Raw genomic sequence first — 21,106 nt, forward strand, 5'->3', positions numbered from 1 at the left:
GATTTTTCACACCTGCTGTATCCGCGGGAGGTTTGTTTGCGCTGCTGGAGATCCGATCCTAACAGAATGATATTACATCTGAAGCATATTCCCAGGGTCCCCCACAGGGCTGCAACACTCAACGGCCACCCCTGCAGCACAGAGGTAGTAATAACTCACCCAGCTGCTGGAAAGCACCTTGAGGCCGCGGCGGGAGACGTGAAAGCGCTACATGAGTGACACAGTGCTGCATATGGAGACTGCGACACCCTAGAACCGGACGTGGTCACCCTGTGACCGGGGTATAACCTTAGTTTGGACCCGGCTGCACACGTGACACGAAGGAGCAAGTGTCTGAAAGGGGCTTCCAGGCGCACGCTGTGACCGAGGCAGAAGCCCCAGGTGCTGCTTGCACGCAGTGTCAGCACACGCGCGTGCTCCGAGACACGGGAGCAGGGGTCCACCCCAAATATGAACGTGCACCCGTGATGTGACAGACCCATGCAGGGGACCTGTTGCAAGAGGCAAACGGAAGATTATGTAAAAAAAAAATTATAATCCAGTTTTACCACTGATGTCTATTGAGGGGGAAGGGATACAGTGACCGTCCGCCCCTTACTTCACGCTCAGCGTTGGCGCTATATGAAACATAAAAAAATAAAATAAAAACGAACATCCCACCCTAGAACTTTAGCCTTTGTTCACCCAAAAGTCCCGCGGCAGCATGGCGGATGGTTGGAGGGGGATGGCTCAACGACCCCTCAGTCCATTAGTTTCCTGGAACCAGAGCCCTCCAGGCAGTGCTTAATTTGTAAATAAAAACGTGCCAGTGCCCAAAGCCCTTCTCTTAAACAGACGGCTGCTGCAATTAAATGTGCGAGCACCGGATACTGATGCAGCGTAATTCTGCAGACTTCTCGGGCCTCTTCAATCCATTTACAGCCACTCACTGGCCCTTCAGCTCACTCTCGCAGCTTTCTACTTTCTCTCTTTGTGACGCTTTTTCGTTTTCCCCTTCCTTCGTCTTTCCCATATGTCTTTTGCTATGACCAAATGCTTGAGGCAGAAGAATAAGCCCCGGCCCTCAAAAATAAGTGCCGGTGCTCAGCGCCGGAAACAACACGCACAAATTAAGCACTGCCTCCAGGAGTTTATTTACAATGCGTGGAGGACGAAAAGAACATAAAAAGTAAGGCCGAGGGGCTCTGGTCTGCATTGAGCTCGCAGAAGTGAAGAATTGAGACAGAAAAGGGGTCCGCACCGGAGGAGTGCCAGGCTGTGCGGCTTGGTTTACCAGACGCGGACAAAGAAAACCAACTTTCACAGCCGGCTTCCCTCCTGGTCTTGCATTCTCCCTCCCTCCCTCTCCCCCCTCCCATTTTCCACGGACTCTCCCGCCTGCTGCTGCCAACCCCGAGTGTATACAATAGTCACATTGACGCCTGTTAAACAAAATGACACATGAAAGTAAGCAGAACATTGAAATCACTCCAAGAGAGCAGCACACGGCAATGGCCCGTGGGCGGGCTGCGAGGAAACGGCCGCTTCCCTAAAACATTAATCCAAACACTGAAAGAAGAAAAAAGGAAAAACTTCTCCCGCCCCTTTCTTCTTTACTTATATTCTTCTCCAAATCTCGAAGTCGTTGCAGGTCTTAAACAAGCATTTGCAATCATTAGGTCTCGCATTTGCTTGAGTTAGAGCTATTGGCATTGCAAATTCATAACTGGACTGTTCTTGCCACATAAATTGGTCAACTCTGCCTCATCATTTCATCTTTTCCTGTCATACAATTGCAGTAGCCCTGCATATAACCAAAGCACTTCCATTTACCTTATTCCCCTATCTGCAGCAAAAAATGAAAATGTTGGTATTTAGAATCATAATTTAAATCTGCCATGCCAATTTCAATAGGATACCACTTTTACCACTGCCACTATCAAAGTTGCTGTATGGCTAATGCAAGTCCCCAAAAAAAGACACAAGACAGCCACAGAGGAGAAAAAAACTAGAAGGGCCACTCAAGATATCAAGAGTGTTCAAACAGTCATAGTGTAATAAGGATGTTATGTTGGCCTGAACATGGGCGTGGTTAAAAGCCCACAATATTTATAACAGGTCAAAGCGCTTGTGTGCTCGACCTAAAAAGGAGGGGTGATGATGTGTCTTTGTGGTGATGTCTATGTATAGGTGTGAAATGTGTCTGCAGATCTATTAGGGCAGTGCTGAACGCTAAGCAGAAGGCACAATAAGTGTTACAGGACGGGCTGTACATAACGCGAAGGAGCATTATATGCAGTGCAGTACTTGAAATGCACATCTTGCTATAAGCACTCAAACTATTGCAGTGTGCCTGTTTGCTGCTAAGAACTGCCAGTAGCATTCCATTAACAGTATGACACTCTCAATGGTAAGTGCAGAAGATGGCCATTTAAAACTCTGAGAAGATTGTCTGTGCATGGCTGTCTCTGAAAAGCTGTTTCTAACAAACATCTCTGGGGTAATGTGCCTGCTCAGGTGCACAGCTGGATGTGCACAGCAGTAAAGCTGATTGTGGGGGTTGTCGGTGGATGTTTGTCGTGGTACATGAGTAAGGGACACTACATGTCAGTGCAGTGCTGTCAGAACAAAAAGCAATTTCCAGCTGTGGAAATAAACCAGATTTATGTTTGTTTGGGAGAAGCCCTGACAGAACCAAAGAGACTAGTTAATTATTAAGTGTTATGTTCTGCTGCTACCAGGCTCTGAGTATTATTACTTAAAGTAACTTTTAAAGCAGCCCCCACCCTGCCAAGGAGACCAAAGACCTACCCCTCTCTTTATTAAAGTCATCCTAGGGGTCGACAAAAGCGTGCCGATTCAAGCACTACGGCCACCATGAGTATGATCATGAAGGAGAGACACAAAAGGAAAAAGAAGTTCGCTCACAGTCGAACATATCGGCAATCGTGCAATTTTCCATGTAACAGGGTCAGTCTGCAAAGCGGTAACAAAACCACCCCAAGGTTGGACAAACGTAAAACATTTACAAATTATACCAAAGGATTTTTGAAAGGCAAGCCCAGGAACGAGTATGAGTGATTGGTGTGAGGTGGGCGTGGTTGAAAGCCCACAAGACTTACAACAGGTCAATGTGCTTGCGCGCTCGACCTAAAAAGTGATGTGATGTGTTCAGCGCTGGTCACGTCATATTGTTTTCTTTTCTGTTCCTTTTAGCTACGCTTCTTCTGTACAACATGCACTCTTATGGACTGTTGAAACCTAAAAGAAATGTTAAAGTGCTTTGAAAAATAGGATTTTTAAATATGGTGATATTGACAATTTTATCTCTCAAAAAACAATCTAACTGCGTGACTGAAGCAAATGGCCCAGCGTGAGCCAAACTGGCACTTACCTAATACATCAGTAAAAAACATGGGTACATATAACCCCAGCATAATCACACCTCCCATCTTGTGCCCAGCGGGGTGAGCTCCTTGTGTTCTCCAACTTGGCTGGCTTGAGCTATTACAAACCAATGAAGATATCTACTGGGAGTCTTGGGAGAGTGTAAAATATTGCTTGTAACAACAAGATGACTGTAAAATTGATGTAAGCAAGGTATATGCACTCGCTATAGCTATGGAACACACAGCATCTCCTACTTTGCACAGTGCTGTGTTTTCACTTAAATGTGTGTTTTCAGGTGGGGCACTTTAGGAGGCAGGCTCTCTGCATAGTGTACACAAATTGATGTGCACTGTGCAGAAAGTCCAAGTAACCCCATGTTGTTTTAAAGAGGTAAAAACTAGACCACCGAATACTCTAATTTTTGTGGTAGCTTGGTCAAGCAGATAGGACAATCATGGAGAAGTGATAAGCATTTGTTGTACTTACAGTATCAATAAATTTGGATACACACCCAAAAGAATAAATCAAGATCAATTTACAAAAATACTTCAGATTTTTATAACATTTTTAAGAACAAGATCATTAAAATGGGGTAAGCACTTCTTAGGTTATGATTTTTCAAAGTTTAGCAAAAATAGTATTTTTGTCCGTAATTACGCACCACAGGAATCAATGGACATTTAAAAAAAAATGCATATAAAATCAGGCAATGCTTTCACAAATGTCACCTTCTGGTTTTAGGTTGAGGCCATCAGCTTGGGACGACCCCTGGTGACTCACATCCCTCAGCGCCCCCCCTGCACCGACTGAGGACTGAGCACACCCGCAACCCTGGCATCGTCCTCGACTCCTCCCTATCCATGACCCGTCAGATAAACTCAGTCGTCTCCCCCTGCTGGCACACACTCCACAAACTTTGGAAAATCTTCAGATAGATCCCAGCAGACTGCCTCAGGACAGTCAACCATGCCTTAGTCACAAGCATGCTCGACTACGGCAACGCCCTCCACGCTGGCACCTTGACTAGAAACATCAAAAACCTTCAACTCATCCAGAACGCCGCCGCCAGACTCATCGTGGACCTCCCACGCTGAGAACATATCTCCCCAACACCTGAGGACCCTCCACTGGCTCCCGGTCGAGAAAAGAATCACCTTCAAGCTACTCACCCACACGTACAAGGCCATACACAATGCAGGACCAGGCTACCTGGACCATTGCATCTCCTTCCACAGATCTGCAGATCCCTCCACTTCACCCAGCTGGCCCTGGCCACCATCCCTCACGTTCGTAAAACCACCGCCTGAGGACGATCCTTCAACTACATAGCGGCAAAGAGCTGAAACAACCTCCCCCTGCACCTCAGACAAAGCCCATCGCTCACCATCTTCAGGAAGAATGTGAAGTGGCTTTTCTGATGAGGTCCCACCTCCCAGCCCCCAGCGCCTTGAGAACCTCACGGGTGGGTAGCCGTGCTCTACAAAAATTGATTGATTGATCGATCAAGATATCCTGTGAGTCAGCCGGAGAAGTTTGGGCAGCTGAAAGTCTTGGAGCTAATGCAGGACAGGCGAGGGGAACCACTTGGATATGTACTGCACAGGCAGACTTAAATATGAGTCCGGTGGGTCCTCTTGGAGTGTAGAGATCACAGTGGGTTGGGGACACCGGAGCACAGCTGGTTCTCTGATGGCAGGGCCAGGGAGGCCAGGCACAGCGCAGATAGGTCAGCCTAGAGCTATGCACAAAGAATCCTTTGGAACTAGGGGCAGGTCACTTGGAGGGTGGATTTTAGGTCAGCAGGGCTACTCTGAGGGGGGTTCTTGGGTGTCCTGAAGTCCCTTGACTGGTGCTTGCTTCTGGTCCTCGAAGAGTCCGAAGTGGACTTTTCTTCTGGGTGTCCAACGGTGGGGGTCCAGTACCACTGCCTATTGCATGGTTCAGCCACTCGAGGTCGCAGTACTACCAAACTTGACACACCTGCAAGGTTTGTCCTCTGGATTCGTCAGGTGAAATGTGGTCCAACTGCTGTGTCCAGTTCCTTGGTCTGCGGCCGGTCAGTGAACTGGACTTCACTGGTTCTTGCTTTTTTTTTTTAAAGATGTTTTTTATTGAGTCAAATACAAGAACATTAACTTAACATTGCCAGGACAGAGATATGCAGTTGTGAATATATATGCATAAGGAATATTGTACTTATAAATGCATATTAAACCTGTACATGAATTAGGCATATACAGCAATATAGTATCAAAGACTCCAAGTTTGAATAAAGAAAGAAGAAAGAGAGAGGGAGAGGGAGAAGAGCTATAGGGATAGAAAAGGGATTCAAGTGATAGCCATGTGGAGAGAAAGGTACTAGACATTAGTTACAGCCAATGAAAGATGAAATATGTATATAAGAAGAAAAACAGGAAATATATTGACATTTTTTAAAAAGGAGGAGAAAAATCCATTTCCTTCGCAGTGCGTGAGAGATAGTTACTTAATGGCAACCATAGCTGATGCCGTTTGAAGAAAGTTCCTGTTGAATCAAGCTTGTAGCTGTCAAGTCTATGATGATAACATACAGAATTCCACCACTGTCTGAGAGTAATGTTCTCCGAAGATTTCCAGTTAGAAGTAATAATAGAGATTGCAATAGAAAGCAAAAGGTCCACCGATTTTCCAAGAGGCCTGAATGAACTCCAGATATCGTGTATACCACCCAAAAACAGTAATTCATATGACATTGGTAAGGAGATCTGAGCTATTGCTGAAATGCGAGACCATATGGAGGGCCAAAAAGTAGATAGGGATAGACAGGAAAAAAACATGTGAAAGTCAGTAGCCTGCTGAGTGAGGCAGCGCCAACAATTGTAATTTTGTGCAACTTTGAGTTTGTAAAGGCGTACAGGAGTGTATAAAAGTCTATTATAAAACAAATATAGGGTATGTGTGAGACTTGCAGTGCGTGCAGTGGAATGTATCTTATACCATATTCTATCCCATAAGGAAGTTGGCCAAACAACACCAAGATCTGATTCCCACAATGTCTCAATAGGTGATTTGAGTCTAGGTGAAACAGACGTTCTTAAAAGTTTATAAATTCTAGATGCCCTAGGATAATTAGAAGTTACAATCGGGTGTGGAGATGATGCAAGAGAAGAATGATTATGATGTATAAGTTTATTGTGGGCCTCTTGGACTAGAGTAGAAAGAATGATATATTGGGATTTCATGCGAAGAGGGAGATTATAAATTGCTGAGAGAGTAGTAAAAGGGATGATAGAGTCTTTATGATATAATTGGGAAATGAGAAGAATACCTTTAGTCATCCAAGCCTTCCAACACAAGGTTTTAACTTGTTTCGTAAGCGAACTATTGTGCCATATAGGACTGTTAAAGAATTGATTAATGGGGGTAAGATGCGAAATAAAAAAAGGTTTCAGTAAATTGACTGAATGGGAGATAGTGCTGGGCAACCAGAATTTAAGGGGGTTAGACATAAATATAATGTGTTTATGGGAAAAGGGAGAAATACATGTTTCTTCCAAAGAGAACCATAGCTTTTGAGGGGCATCATTGAGTGTAGCTAAATAGGGATGTATTTGCTTAATGCCAAAAGATTTGTGATAAGTTATAAAGTCAGGTAAATTAACTCCACCTTGTACTTTAGGAAGTTTTTATTTCAAGAGAGAGATTCTGGATTGTTTACCGTTCTACAGGAACTTGGATAGAATTTTATCAATTGAACTATAAAATAGTTTAGGTATCTTAATAGGAAGCATCATAAGGAAGAAGTTAATGATAGGGAGAAGCATCATCTTAATGGTGTCCAAGTGGCCTCACCACGTGAGATATAATGGAGACCATTTCTGTGTGAGATCTACAAGCTTTGCAGATAAGATTTCTAAATTAGTCCTTAATGTATCCTTGAGAGTAGTGCAGTACCATACCCCCAGGCATTTAATCTTAGAAGAATTCCAAGATAATCCTGCATCAAGGAATACAGAGCCAGTGCAATGAGAATTAAGTGGTAAGACCACTGTTTTGTCTATATTAAGTTTATAGCCAGATACATCAGAATATAAGTTGAGTTCATGCAGGAATGCAGGAAGAGAAGTGTCAGGGTGAGACATGAACAAAAGAATATCATCAGCATATGCCATAAATTTGATGTGTGCATTATTAATTTGAAACCCCGTAAATTGTTCAGACGTTTTTAATTGGTATAGAAAAGGTTCGAGAGCCAAAATAAATAGTAAAGGATATAATGGGCATCCCTGATGAGTACCCCTTTTAAGAGGGAAAAAAGGAGATCGGATACCAATGGTTATAACCTAGGAACATGGTGAGGAATAAAGAATGGATATAAAATGTCAGAATTTAGTACCTAGTCCATGCCATTCCAATGCTTTCAACAAGAAACCCCAGTAGACCCTATCAAAGGCCTTTTCCGCATCCAATGATAAAGCTGCCAGAGGAATCTTAAGTTTAGATGCCTTGTTAATAATATTTTAATAAGAACAGGAATTATCTGCTACATTTACATTAGGGATAAAACCAGATTGATGAGAATCAATAAGGTCAGGTATATATGGGAGTAAACGGAGAGCTAAAACTTTGGCATAGAGTTTACAATCAGTATTAATTAAAGATATGGGTCTATAATTTTTACAGTCAGTCGCATCCCGATCTTTTTTGGGAATAAGACAAATCATGGCCTCTGTAAATGAGCCAGATGCAGAACCTGACATTATAAAGTGATTAAGTAATTGAAAGAGTTTGGGAAAAAGAGACTTAGCAAACTGAATAAAGAATTCTACTGTGAAGCCATCTGGGCCTGGAGCCTTACCCTTGGGGAGAGATTTTAAAGCTGTATATAGTTCGGTAAATTGTAGGGGTTGGTCCAAAGATGAGAGGTCAATCTGCAATGGGTCTCTTGGTTTGAGATTAGAGAAATATTGGTTGAGAGATTCAACTGTTGGTATTTGTTCTGGAGTGTACAGGTCCTTTCAGTAAGAAGCGAAACAAAATGCTATATCTTTATCTCTTAAGTGTTAAACACCATTGTTATCTGTGATAGATTTAATAGTTCTTTTTTCTTTTCTTTGTTTCAAATATCGAGCTAGAAGAGAACCCGCTTTATTGTTACCACCATAATATCTGGCACTTATTTTCAGAAGGGTGCTGCATGCTTGTTCAGTGGTATATTGGTTAAACTCCATTTTAGCTGAGACTAGTGCTTCAAGATGTGATTTACTAGTTTTGTGAGTATAGTATTCATGTTCTAGGGACTTGATATTTTCAAGGATGGAAGTCGATTTTTGTTGAGCAGACTTTTTTTTTTGAGTGAGCGTAACTTATGATGAAACCCCTAGAGGCTGCGTCGAATGCATCCCACACAAAATGAAATGATAGTTGATCACTATCGTTGATGTGAAAGTATTCTTCTATAAACTTACTGTAAGAAGCGATAAAAGTAGCATCTGAAAGTAGAGAGTTATTAAACCTCCATGAAGATGTTTTAGAACCATTAAGAAAAAGATCAAGGTCAGTAATCACTGGTGCGTGATCTGAGATCAAAATAGCACCGGTTTCAGAGTTGACCATATGTTGCCATAAACCTTTACTCAGAAAGATATAATCAAGCCTAGAATGGGAATGTTGGGTAGGAGAATAAAAAGAGTATTCCAAGAGGTCGGGATTGCATACTCTCCAGGAATCAGAGAGAGAATGCTGTAAAATAAAGTTTTTAAAAGCTTTGTCGGAGGCATGTGGAACGAAACGTGACGTGGAACGTCTGTTCAAAAATGGATCGAGAATTTGGTTGCAGTCACCACCTATTAGTAAATTGTTTGAGGAATGGTCAAAGACAATATGTGAAAGATTCTTCCAAAAATTCGGATCTGGATGTGTGGGGCCGTATATATTTAGGATAGTAAGAGAAATATTGTCAATTGTAAATGTAACAAGTACCCAGCGACCTTCTGTATCTTGATGCTGTGAAATTATGGTAGGTTTGAGAGATTTATGACAGAGTATAATTACCCCATTTTTGTTTGTGATGGAAGGGGAGTAGAAAATGTCCCCCGCCCATTGTTTTTTAAGCTTAATTGCCTCAGAGTCATTGAGGTGAGTCTCTTGCAACAAAGCAATGTGGCATTTCAAACGAGCTAGGTGAGATAAGACACGCTGACGTTTAATGGGGTATTTAAGCCCCTTAACATTCCAAGTAACAGTTCTAAGTTGCATAACAAGAAGTATTAGTAAACAATTGCTGTAACAAGGAAAAAACTAGGCATATCAATTTTGCAAAAGCAAAGAAATGGGAAAGAAACAAGATAGTAAAGAAAAAGAAGAGGAGGAAGATGACCTCCAGAAGTTGTATATACATGGATGTGGCAATACAGGGACTAGAGTCCACGAAAGCTAAAGAAAACAAGATAGAAAGTGAATACCCCGAAAGGTAGAAGGACAGCGGAGAACCTGAAAAGACAGGCAAGAGTGGCTTCAGCACAAGAAAAGTGATATTAGGTATTAAAACATATGAAGGCGAGTTTAATGAGAAAAAAAAAACCATACAAACAAAAAATTTACCATTCAGGAGACCAAATAACGTAATAACTACAGTAAAGGACTGTGACATGAAAAACAATAAAAATCAAAGCTTACCAGTGGAACGTGTAGGAGAACAGTTTGGATGGTGAGAAAGGGATATGGTTGGGAAAGGAACATGAGGATTGCACAAAGAACACTATCTAAAAAAAATATATATATCTATATATATATATAAGAAAATAAGAACATGCAGAGAAGGAAAACCATGGATATAAATATTAAACATAACCATTACTATTAAACGGTCCAGAAAAAAAAAAGCAAGGACACTAAAGACAAATTAAATGATATCTTCAAGTAATTGCAGATGCTCCTAGTTCCATTGCTTCTGTTTTGTGTTGGTTAATAAACGTTTGTAGTGCTGAAGTTTCCTCAAACGAGTAAGATTTGTCCTTGAATGTAATTTTGAAAAGGCATGGGTGAAGAAGACCATATCGAATATTCAAGGATTTGAGTTGTGGACGTAAGTCCAAAAACTGTTTGCGACGTGCAGCTGTAGCAGGAGAGAAGTCTTGTGTGAAAAACACTTTATGACCTGACCATAGCAAAGAGCCCATCTTTTTGGCTTCCAAGAGTATTTGCATCAAGTCAGTAAATTGGAGAAAGAGAATAATAATTCCTCTAGGATGTGCACGAGGGCCAGTTGAAGTCTGTGGACCTAAATGATGTGCCGGTTGGATAGAGAGGGGAGAGGTAGGAGGCAAGCGAAGAATTGAAGGTATTGTTGTTTGAAGGAATGCAATCATGTTAGAGCCTTCCGAACCTCCTGGAATCCCAAAAAGGCGAAGATTATTTCTCCTATTTCTGTTTACTAAGTTTTCAGTAAGCCTTTTAAGTTGAGATATGTCTTTAGAAATCTGAGGATTGACAGTGTTACAATCTTCAAGGTTACTGACTCTCTGTTCCAGAGTACAAATTCGTTGTTTGTGTTGGGACCATTGCTCCTCAATACGTTGCAAAGAGGCATTAGTGTCCATCATAAAGGGCTTTAGTGCACGCAATTCCTCCATGACATCATCTAGAGTAAGATGTGTAGGTGATTTTGAGGGAGAATCAAGGTCTTTTTTTGGGCGCTTGATGGAAGAGGTGTTAGATGTTTTTTTCGCAATTGCGCCAGCACCATGAGATGAAGAGGCGCTATCCTTTAAAAAGACTGCAGCACTATCCATTGTTAAAGCTGATGGTAGAGAAGATTTAGTTATATGTGTGCGAAGAGGATTATTAGACTTGGAGAAAGATGATGACTGGCAACTCTGAGAATTATGTGGTCTCCCCATAAAAGCCAGCAGCAATTTGGTAATAGGAAGCCAGCAATGTGAGGTGTTGATGAAATTATATTACGATGAGAAGCTGCTGCCAGAAGTTTCCAACAACAGAGCAAAATATAATAAAAAATATATAAATAGAAAATCCTAAATTATTCTCTCATAACAGGCATGACAGAATACCACAAGAGCAAAGCACTTTACTGCACATAGTCAAACAATTGGTGACTAGTTTTAAGGGAACCTTCTGAAAAGGAAAAAATCCCCTCCGTCAAAGGAAAGCATTTACCATGCTATGAACAGCAATTTGAAAGAGCTCCTTGACAAGAGCTGCCAGTGAATACTGAAAGCTGAAAACCTCAGCTAAATGTGTTTGAAGAGAGAGGTAAAAAGTTCAGCTGGCTGTCAGAAGGTAATAAATATTCAATTTCAGAGGAAACTAGATTTGTAGAATCACATCCAGGTAAGCAGTTAAACGTCAAATAGAAACATCTCTGTGAAAGTTTAGGTTTGTGCAGAGGCTTACAGAGTGAAACGCAAATGACGCAGATAAATAATTACCTCAGGCCCTCACATGAAGTCTCTGAAATGACTTCAAAACTCGATGTCTCTGTAAGATAAAGGCATAATTTATGCAGCGGCAGAGCTCCGTGCTAAAAAATGCTGAGGAAATTAATCATTTTGATGTGAAAACATCTCCTTCTTTCCAGGAAGTGCTGAAGCCTCACGGAGCTCTAAAGAGCAGCGGCCATCTTGCGTGACCTCCAGCCACGCCTGGTTCTTGCTTTTTGGTTGCAGAGAGTAGGGCGTGAGGTGATGCCTTCACTCTAGATGGAGGTTCTTGGCAATTTTTAGAAGGTTTGAGGTCCTCTGGGGTTTCTTAGAGTCCGTCCAATGTCCATTCGACCCCTCTGCAGTAATTGTTGAGTTCTGGGTGCAGCAGACAGGGTTTGGTGCCTTTTTCTTCTTGCAGCAGTACTTCTATTCTCGAGACTTGGGTCTTTTTTGTCACTGGTGGTCATGTTTCTATCAAATCTGATCTGCAGGTCTAGGGATGCCCACTAAATACTGCATTTAGGGGGTGTTTTAGGGGAGTACCTAGTAGTGGCCAATGGTGGCTATACCCACTTCCTGAGGGGAGAGGTCACATCCCTATCCCTGATTGGCTATTTTCCTACCATGCAAGATGGAGGAAAATGAAATTAGAGGTCACCTTGCCTGCACCACCCACCTTGCCTGCTACACCTGAGGGGTGATGCAGACAAAGGGTGGCCACTGCTCCTACTCTATGTTCCTTTTCCTGCCATTGCTCCCACCAAAAGTGGGGATTTACAATGGAAGCTGCCATCTGCTGCTAGCAGCAGGGCTGGGGGTCGAGTTTCAAGGGCGCAAGCCCTTTGAAGCTTGCAGGCAAGGCAGTGCACTTTCTTGGAGGAGAAGCTGTAACACTTCTGCCAAGGAAGGGCTTTGTTTTCTGCTCCCAAAGAGAAAAGGCCCTCAACCCAGGCATCCAGAATCTTGTCTGGTGGTGGCAGGCTGGTTGGGACTGGCCCGCAACCATGCCAGGGCTTGTTACCTTTGCAGGGTTGACCTCTAAGGTGGCCCCCGGGTACATTGTGCAATAAATTCAATATTGGTACCAGTTTGAATTTGTTGTTCTAAGTTATTTGATACCAAACAACCCAGGGTTCAGAGCGGTTATCATGTAGTTGTAAAACTCGTACTGACCAGTGTCCAGTACATGCATTTAAAATGGCTCCTTGTAAACTGACTATGTCCTAGGTTTGGCAAGGCCACAGTAGGGGCATATTGCTCATGCACCTATGCCCACACATGCTTTGTGATGCACCCTTCCTTAGACTGTGAGGCCTGCCAGAGGGGTGGCGTACCTATATTGCATGCAGTGTGCAGTGGACCGGTCACACAGGCTGTGTGCCATGTCATGTTTCCATTTTAGGATTGCACCAGGACACTCAGCCTGCAAAGGCAGGGCTGAGTGCACTTGGCTGCAGGGTCCCTGAGGGTGGCACAATCTGTGCTGCTGCCTTCTGGAGCCTACCCTTATCTGGCACTGGGAACCTGTTTAGTAGGGGCCCAGGGCACTTAGAACTTTGAAACCACCAGGGAAAAAGTGGAGGGGGCTAAACATGTCAAAAGAGGCATTTTCTCACAGGTACACATAGACCTGAACTTTGGTTTGGGGGGGGGGGGGTTTAACACACCAAGCAATGGAGGCAGGGCAAATACGTTAACCAGTTGTCGGCAGAGTTATCCCCAAAACCAATACAACAAAATAGTTACAAGCTGTGTATTTTAAACATATTGGGCAAACCCAATACTACTAGAACAAGCATGTTTCATGAATTTTACAATGTTTATAGGCTACTTACAGAGAACGTTAGAAGAGGGTTTCAGAGAAACGCAGTAACAAACAGTTTGATCAGATTTCAGTGCAAAGCATAGTACACCGGTTTTTGTACAGTAATTTCAATATGCTGGCGCATTTTCTCAACTCTGTCAATTTGTTCTTGGCAGGATAACACATTCATTAAGTATTTATAATTGCATTTTCAGAAAGGTGCTCTTGTCTTATTGCTGACCAAAGGTATGATTACAGCCTGCTTATCAGGCTGCTGCAACTTGTGCTTGTTTGAGGCTGAACTCATGCAGAAGTCACAATATCTGAGATAAGTGGGTTAACACGCATGGTTGGTGTGTACAGCTGGCCAAGTGACAGGTTTTATTTCAGATTCATCTTTCATTCCTCCTGAGATAGACTGAATGCCACTCAGTTAGCAATATTATAACTGTTTAATCACTTTGCCATTAATCTGAAATATCTTAAAAACAATATAATTGATTTGAGCATCCCATGTTGGACAGTTCTCTTATGCAATGCATGATTGAGCTGTATCCATGAATGAAGCCACCGATCTGGTGCTTTTTCCTGTGAGGACATCACTCTGAAAGAAACAGTAACAGTACTGCATAACCTACATTATACCAGCCAGCTTTCAATTCTCTTCTAGCACCCACGGCACATACAGTGTCAAAACCACTTCATTAATTAGTGCTAAATGTTGGATGGGCAATTTGCTTTATAAAATGCATATTTATGTTACTAATTTCTTCAGATCGCTTTGTGGAAGAAAGTCCTCCTTCTCTGTAAGGGTGGTCCTAAACATCTGTGCTAATTACAGGAAAAAGTATGACATACACGCTTTTGAAACTGAACATTTTGTGCACTAAGAAGTGTGTTTTCCTTGTGAAATGCTTCTGTATTGGTAACTTGTTATGCTTGGAGCTATGCTGCAGACATGCCTTGGTTTAATTTAATCGCTGAGTAAGGGTTCACAAGTATTTTGCTGCCAAACTACACTAGGTTGAAAATGCAAGACACAGTGATACAGTACCTATACCAGGGACATGCTCTTGTTACAGTGTACTGCCTCTCCATAAACAGCGGTTCCAGCAAATTCTGCATCTGTTTGCATTATGAGAAAGTGATCACTGTAATTCTTGGTTTAGGCATCAGAGTGTATGTCTCTAGTTAAACACACATTTTACATACATCATTCACATAGCTAAGCTATCTCTCAAGCTACCCAGAGATCAGGCTCCAGACACCGATGGTAACCCTCATACGACAATATTTTTTCACCAAAAGACAAGAACCCCAACCCACTATTCCTGCTTGATGTATTCCAAAACTGCCATCAAACCTGCATTTAACACCTGTAGGCAACCAATGAAAACCTAAACATGCCACGTATCAAGAGAGCACAGAAATAACACTTATCTCCACCACAGACAACTTACACATGGTCCTGGACAGAGGAAACACAGAAACCCTCATCCTCCTGGACCTCTTTGCAGCATTTGACACAGTTTCCCACCGCCTTTTCCAATGCCTGTGGAATATTAGTATCCAAGGACCCACTCTCCAGTGAATCTGATCCTTCCTGACAGGCAGAGCACAAAATGTCAGCATGGCTCCATACTCATCCGAAACCCACAAACGTATCTTTGGAGTGCCGCAAGGCTCACCCCTCAGCCACACTTTCTTCCAAGCGGCATGATCCGTCTAATTAGGGTTGTCTGGACCCACATCAACTTCTCCTACACTAACAACATGCCAATCTTCCTCTCTGAGACAAACCCCCCAATATGCAGCAGGTTCACAGCCTGCATGAATGAAGTCAACAATTGGATGAAGTCCAGCTATCTCAAACTAAACACTGAGAAGACAGAAGTAGGGTTTTTTGCAAGAATATCTCACTATAATACTCCACCTGGTGGCTGGGTGACCTTGGGCCCACCCTCACCCCCAGCACTCATGGATCTTCATTTACAACAAACTGGACATGACCATGCAAGTCAATGCCATCACAGCATCCTGCTTCCCCCCTCAAGATGCTGAGGAAAATCTTCAAATTGCTCCAGAGCAACACCCTAAAGATTGTCACATACTCCCTAGCCACCATCAAGCTAGACTATGGGAACACCCTCAATGCAGGAATCAGTAAGCAACTCACCAGAAGACTTCAAACCATCCGAAACATGGCAGCCAGACTCATCTTCAACCTCCCACGCAGAACCTACATCATACCACACCTCGTGGAGCTCCACTTGCTCCCGATATACAAACATGGTCAGTTCAAACTACTCACTCACACTTTCATCAACCCTGCACTGCACAACATCAACCCTGCATACCTAAACAGTTGCATCTCCTTCCAAAAACCCTCCAGACACCTCTTCTCAGCTAGACTCCTTCATGCACACATCCCACGCATAAACAGAAATGCATCCGGAGGTCGGCATTCTTCTACACCCTCCTCTTCTTGAGTTCTGCAACAAGCTAAAGACCTGACTCTTCTAATTGCCCGGACCGCCCTAGGCAAGGCTAGACTCTTACATGCTTAGTGTCCCTTCTGGGTGATAGTACACTCTACAAATCCACATAACCTAACACAATAAGGGAGAAAAAGGGGAACACAGATATACGTAGACATGCAATACACATATGCTTCAGGGTGATGGTGTCCCCATGTAAACAATTCTCAAAATAGCCATTTCCGCACAGTCTTCAAGGCAATAAATCAGGGCTAGTTATGTCTATTGCTTTTCAATCAGTCTCTCACTGTTTGCAAAATATAGACATTTATGGTTTGCTAACATTTCCTCTGAGTCTTGAGACTCCAGTATTCTGCTGTCAACCAGTACGAGCCCATATTCCAGAAATATCATCAGCAAGAGACGAGCTGCAAGACTGCACTTTTGCTCAACTTTGTTCTGAAATTATCCACCTGTCCTGCAGCCAGGGGGTCTCAATGGGCAACATAAAACCAGTAAAAAAACATAAATGCCCATGATTCCCACAATTAGGAGGTATAGGACAAGCAACCACTTCCACTCACTTGCTGTATTGTGAGAGGCCTAGAAGATATATGTCTCCTATTCCTAAATCAACATTTTATAGCTTTAATATGAGAATTACATAAACTGGAACAATAAATCCACCTACCCACACTTCTTCCCAGAAATATGTTTGCACAAAATTACAATGTAGAAAATGAATTAGATTAACATCCCTACCTCCATTTTCTTCAACACTCATGGCGCCGTCCAAGTATATCATACATGGAGTAAGAGTCTGTTCCTCTCTGACGCACAATGTTCAATGCAATAATAGCCTATGCCCTTTCTTCAAACAAAATATGGAATGCTCTGTGATCATGGGGATAGTTCCCAAGGGCTTAATCTCAGATAGGTATTGAACCAAAACATTCCAAATCTTAAAACATTACATATTTGTCTATGCCAAAGTGTGTCATTTTCTCTAGAACATAGATTATCAATCTAGTGCATAATGTTTACATCTTTGTGTTGGAAAAAGATAATTAACCAAAACCAGTATGCAAGGGGCTACATTTGTGCTGTAAAGTAAAATCACATTGATGAGGCCTCTTGACAATAAGAGAGTTGTTTCAAAGTGTAAAGCATTTGTAATATGAAATCTGCTGCAGCTCTCATGAGTCTTTAAACTTTAAAAAGAGTAACTTTTATCCATTGCGTTTGACACGGCAAGTTTCATGCTGATTCATTAACTGGGGACCAAACAAATGGTGAAGGGGTCCAAAAAAGTAAAAACAGTGATATTTCCTCTTTTACTTCTTACAGGAAGCTGTTAACGGAGATTAAAAAAGCAGGTGAACGTAATTACACAACATTTGGTAGGACACTAGACCTTTACTCAAGAAATAAATTTCATTAGTTTAGTGTAAATCCACTCAGATGTTTTTGAGAAATTAATGCCAGAAAGGTGGTTTTGTAGGCCTCAAATTGAGCCGTTTTGTCAAGTTAAGCTTTGGAGGATAGACTCATCTGGACTGCTAGTTGGTCTATGAGCCTGGGTTTGTGAAATATCTGAAAGAGCCAAAATGAATAAATAAATAAATAAATAATCAAATCCGATTGGACAGGAAGCTTTTTCTCACATTGTTCATTTTGGCCCTGTAATCCTAAAGCTGGGTTTGCCGACCCTAAAGCTCTCTTGACAGCAATTTGAAGAAAAAAATAGAATCTGTCATTATGAGGACTTAGTCCTGGCCTCATGAAAAAAAACATGAAGGTTGCTGCATCCTCTGACCCGTTGGCTCAGGTACAGGGCTCCAAAAGAAACACCCATGTATTTTTTTTTAATTACAGTTTTGCCACCAGGTTTGCAGACCTTGAGGCTGGGTTTGCGGTCATCCCCAGAACAGCCCCTGTGGTCCACAAACCATCAGCAAGAGCTCCTGGAGCCTTGTTAGATCTTTGGCGATCACGTTATTGTTTTCATAGCTGTTACACAAGTTATGGATTGTGGTATGAACCAAAACTTAAGAATTTCAAGGGGTTCCAGTTTTAATCTAACTATCTATCTATCTATTTTTCTTTTGGGGATTTAAACACGGATTCTGATTTGTGTAGAATTTGAGTGATAATTACAGCATCTGGTAAGGACTGCTTGGTGTGGCTTATTTACCGGCTAGCGTAAGGTTCTGTGTGACCATCTCAGAATGGGGCATAACATGTGGAATCAGCATTTACTGCACCAAGTAATGCATGTTTGCCATTTATTTATGAGGATTTTCCCCTAATACTTTTCTATATGTTTTTATTGTTGAAATCAGTCATGGGTAAAAGAGGATAGATACAGAATTCCAAATCTGATCGGTGCACAGACTTCCATATGACCTACGATCAAAATGAAAAACACAACTTGGAGTCATGGCCTGAGTATAAAGTCTGTAAAGTTATAGAAAGCATGTATAGTTTACTTTAACAGATATTTTTCCTATCTACTGGGACTGTTTTGCCCTTGTAGTGCTGCAAGGTTCGAATAAATTGCACTGCATTAGAATTGTATTTCTTTAAGGTTTAATTCTCCTTATGAGGCACTGAGGCCCGCTGCTCTGTAGGAGTGTTATGGTTTGTCACGCGGCCTACAAACATTGTGTATATGTTGTGCATGTTGATCAGAGTTGTGCTTTTGCCATGTGGTCACTCCTGTTGTGCATGAATTTAAAGTGAAACTGAATGACGAGTGCTCTTCACTGATTCTACTGTATGGATGGTTAGAAGTGTGTGAGTGGAGTGCATTGTGGCCTATTTTTGGAATGTTTTAGTATGAGATGAAGGGTTCCGTCTTTCAAAGGTGCAAAGACCGTGATTCAGATAGTGAAAAGACACATAGGATTAACCAATTACCCAGAAAGCAGCTTCCGAGGAAGGACAATGCCAGATACACCTCACAGTTTACCCAAAGCTACTGCCCTGTAGAAGAATGGATGGACGTGGAGGGCTGGGCAATACATTATAATCATTGATAGAATCTCATAACAGAATGCAAAGTTTTTATTCAAGATTCCATTTAAATAGTGCCTTATGGTAGGAATGGTTTCAAGGCAATAAGAACATAAAGTTCAATGACATTCATTTTCTTACATCATAAACATTTATTTCACTTTTCATTGGAATGCAACATCCTTCTTAAATTGTTTCTGATGTAAAAGCACTGCGGGCCTCACAAGCATCAGGAAAGTGCCATAGGATGGACTACAGAACTGTTGCGCTCAATTACATTGAAAGGAAAGATACTTAGCTCCCCTTTTTACAAGTTAATCAGTTGCAAGGTACCACTGCAGTGTAGTTGTCAATGGGGAGAGATATACTAATGTTTGTTTTCATCTCCATTTACATGTCCGAAGTCTTTGGCGCCTTGCAAATGGACTGAAGAGAGAGAGAGACAGCATGGGTCACAAGAAGAAATTAGAAAAACAAAGCCTCCTCCACTTTTCAAAGAGGTTTGGATGGCCTGTGAAGTATCACTTGCGCTCACTTCACCTTAAAGAAGCTTGTGTCCTGGAATCATCAGCTGCCCGGGCTACCATACACAATGGGGAGGGCTGAAGCCCTTTTAGCCCAATAGGTGTTGCGCTCTGGAATGGATCAATGCAATATAGCCCTACCCCATCACCCCACACAGCCTATAGCCTCGAAAATGCATTCCTTTGCTAAGTCTATGAGTTGGAGTGGTGGTAAAGAGGTCCATGAAGACACTTTTATGCTTAATTTAAACAAGCAATCTTGAGTAAGGAAGACCAAAACAAAGACAGACAGATTGAAAGGTCAGTGCCTTTTTTCAAGAGCGAATCAAGGATATGCATATTTATTTTAATGTTCCTCGTCTCTACGAAAAATCAACTCCCATCACTGTGGGAATTGCTCAAAACACAAGTTTAAATAATTGACGTAATGAACAATAATGCATCAAGACTGTGCTCAGGGTACCAGGTTTATTTTTTGTGGTGAGCGCAAACGCGGATTTGACTGAGCCAAAGTTTCTAGCTCAAACAGATCAAACGTTACTGAAACCGTGGGGTCATGTCTTCCTGTGTGACCCTTGCAACGCTTGGCTGGTCATCTGCCAGTTGCTTATTACTGTATTTGGTTGGTAATGTGGTCTTAATCTGGTATAACCTTGGCCCAGACTGTGTAGAGCAACTGAAGGTGACTGGTTTCTGGAGCAACCACAAATGGCCAAAAGGGAAGAGTAGAAAGACTTTATTGCAAGAGGGGGCACCCGAAAAACAAAATGTCTATTTTCCTGGTGTTCTGTAATCATTGCCAGATATGGAATGCAAAAACAAAAAATGAAATAATCAATAGAGAGCCCTGGTCAGCCTTCCATTTGACCACTTGGGTACCATTAGACAACTTAAATACATAGAACAACAGCTGTGTCCACTAAACAGTTCTGTTTCAATTTCATCCAAGGAAAGGGGCTGTGAGAGGGAGTGGAGTGTCTGGTTAAAGATGTATTTTTCTGGTCATGAGAATGATGGAGGCACAGACCATGAGATGGTGAGCGCCGCCATAGTGGCCGTGTGGTGATGCGACAGATGGGGAATGTACTATGGAGACGACAAAAGAGCCTGGTACAAAAACACCCAGACAAAACAAAGGACAGGGAAACGCAGTAAGAGAAGAAAGCAAGAAACAGGGATGAGCTGATGGGGAGAAGAAACAGACTCGAGGGTGAGTGGAGGGAGGTGGGATGGGGAGAGTGGGGGGGCTAAGATGAAACAAAGATGGAGTGAGAGGAGAGAAGTAACAACAGGGGAAGGAGGGAAATAAGCAACGTGAACGGGGATATAGGAGTGCCTGAAAACATAAACACTCATTTGTAGTGCTTGAAAACAAAGAAAAAAGTAGCTCCAAAAAAAGGAGCAGTGGAAGCACACAAATATTTAGTTCATGCTCAAGGGCGGACAAATTAAAGAGACAATAAAAGGCATGCATGCCATGCCAATTAGAAAAGA

General features: G+C 42.2%; 1 protein-coding gene across 2 annotated transcripts in view; it reads left to right on the top strand.

Moving 5' to 3' along the window:
- Positions 1–21,106, top strand: part of LOC138246536 (lens fiber membrane intrinsic protein-like) — a 371,435-nt gene that overhangs the window by 190,476 nt on the left and 159,853 nt on the right. The gene's annotated exons all lie outside the window — the stretch shown is intronic.

The sequence above is a fragment of the Pleurodeles waltl genome, chromosome 7, assembly GCF_031143425.1.
Source record: "Pleurodeles waltl isolate 20211129_DDA chromosome 7, aPleWal1.hap1.20221129, whole genome shotgun sequence".
In the NCBI taxonomy this organism is placed as follows: Eukaryota; Metazoa; Chordata; class Amphibia; order Caudata; family Salamandridae; genus Pleurodeles; species Pleurodeles waltl.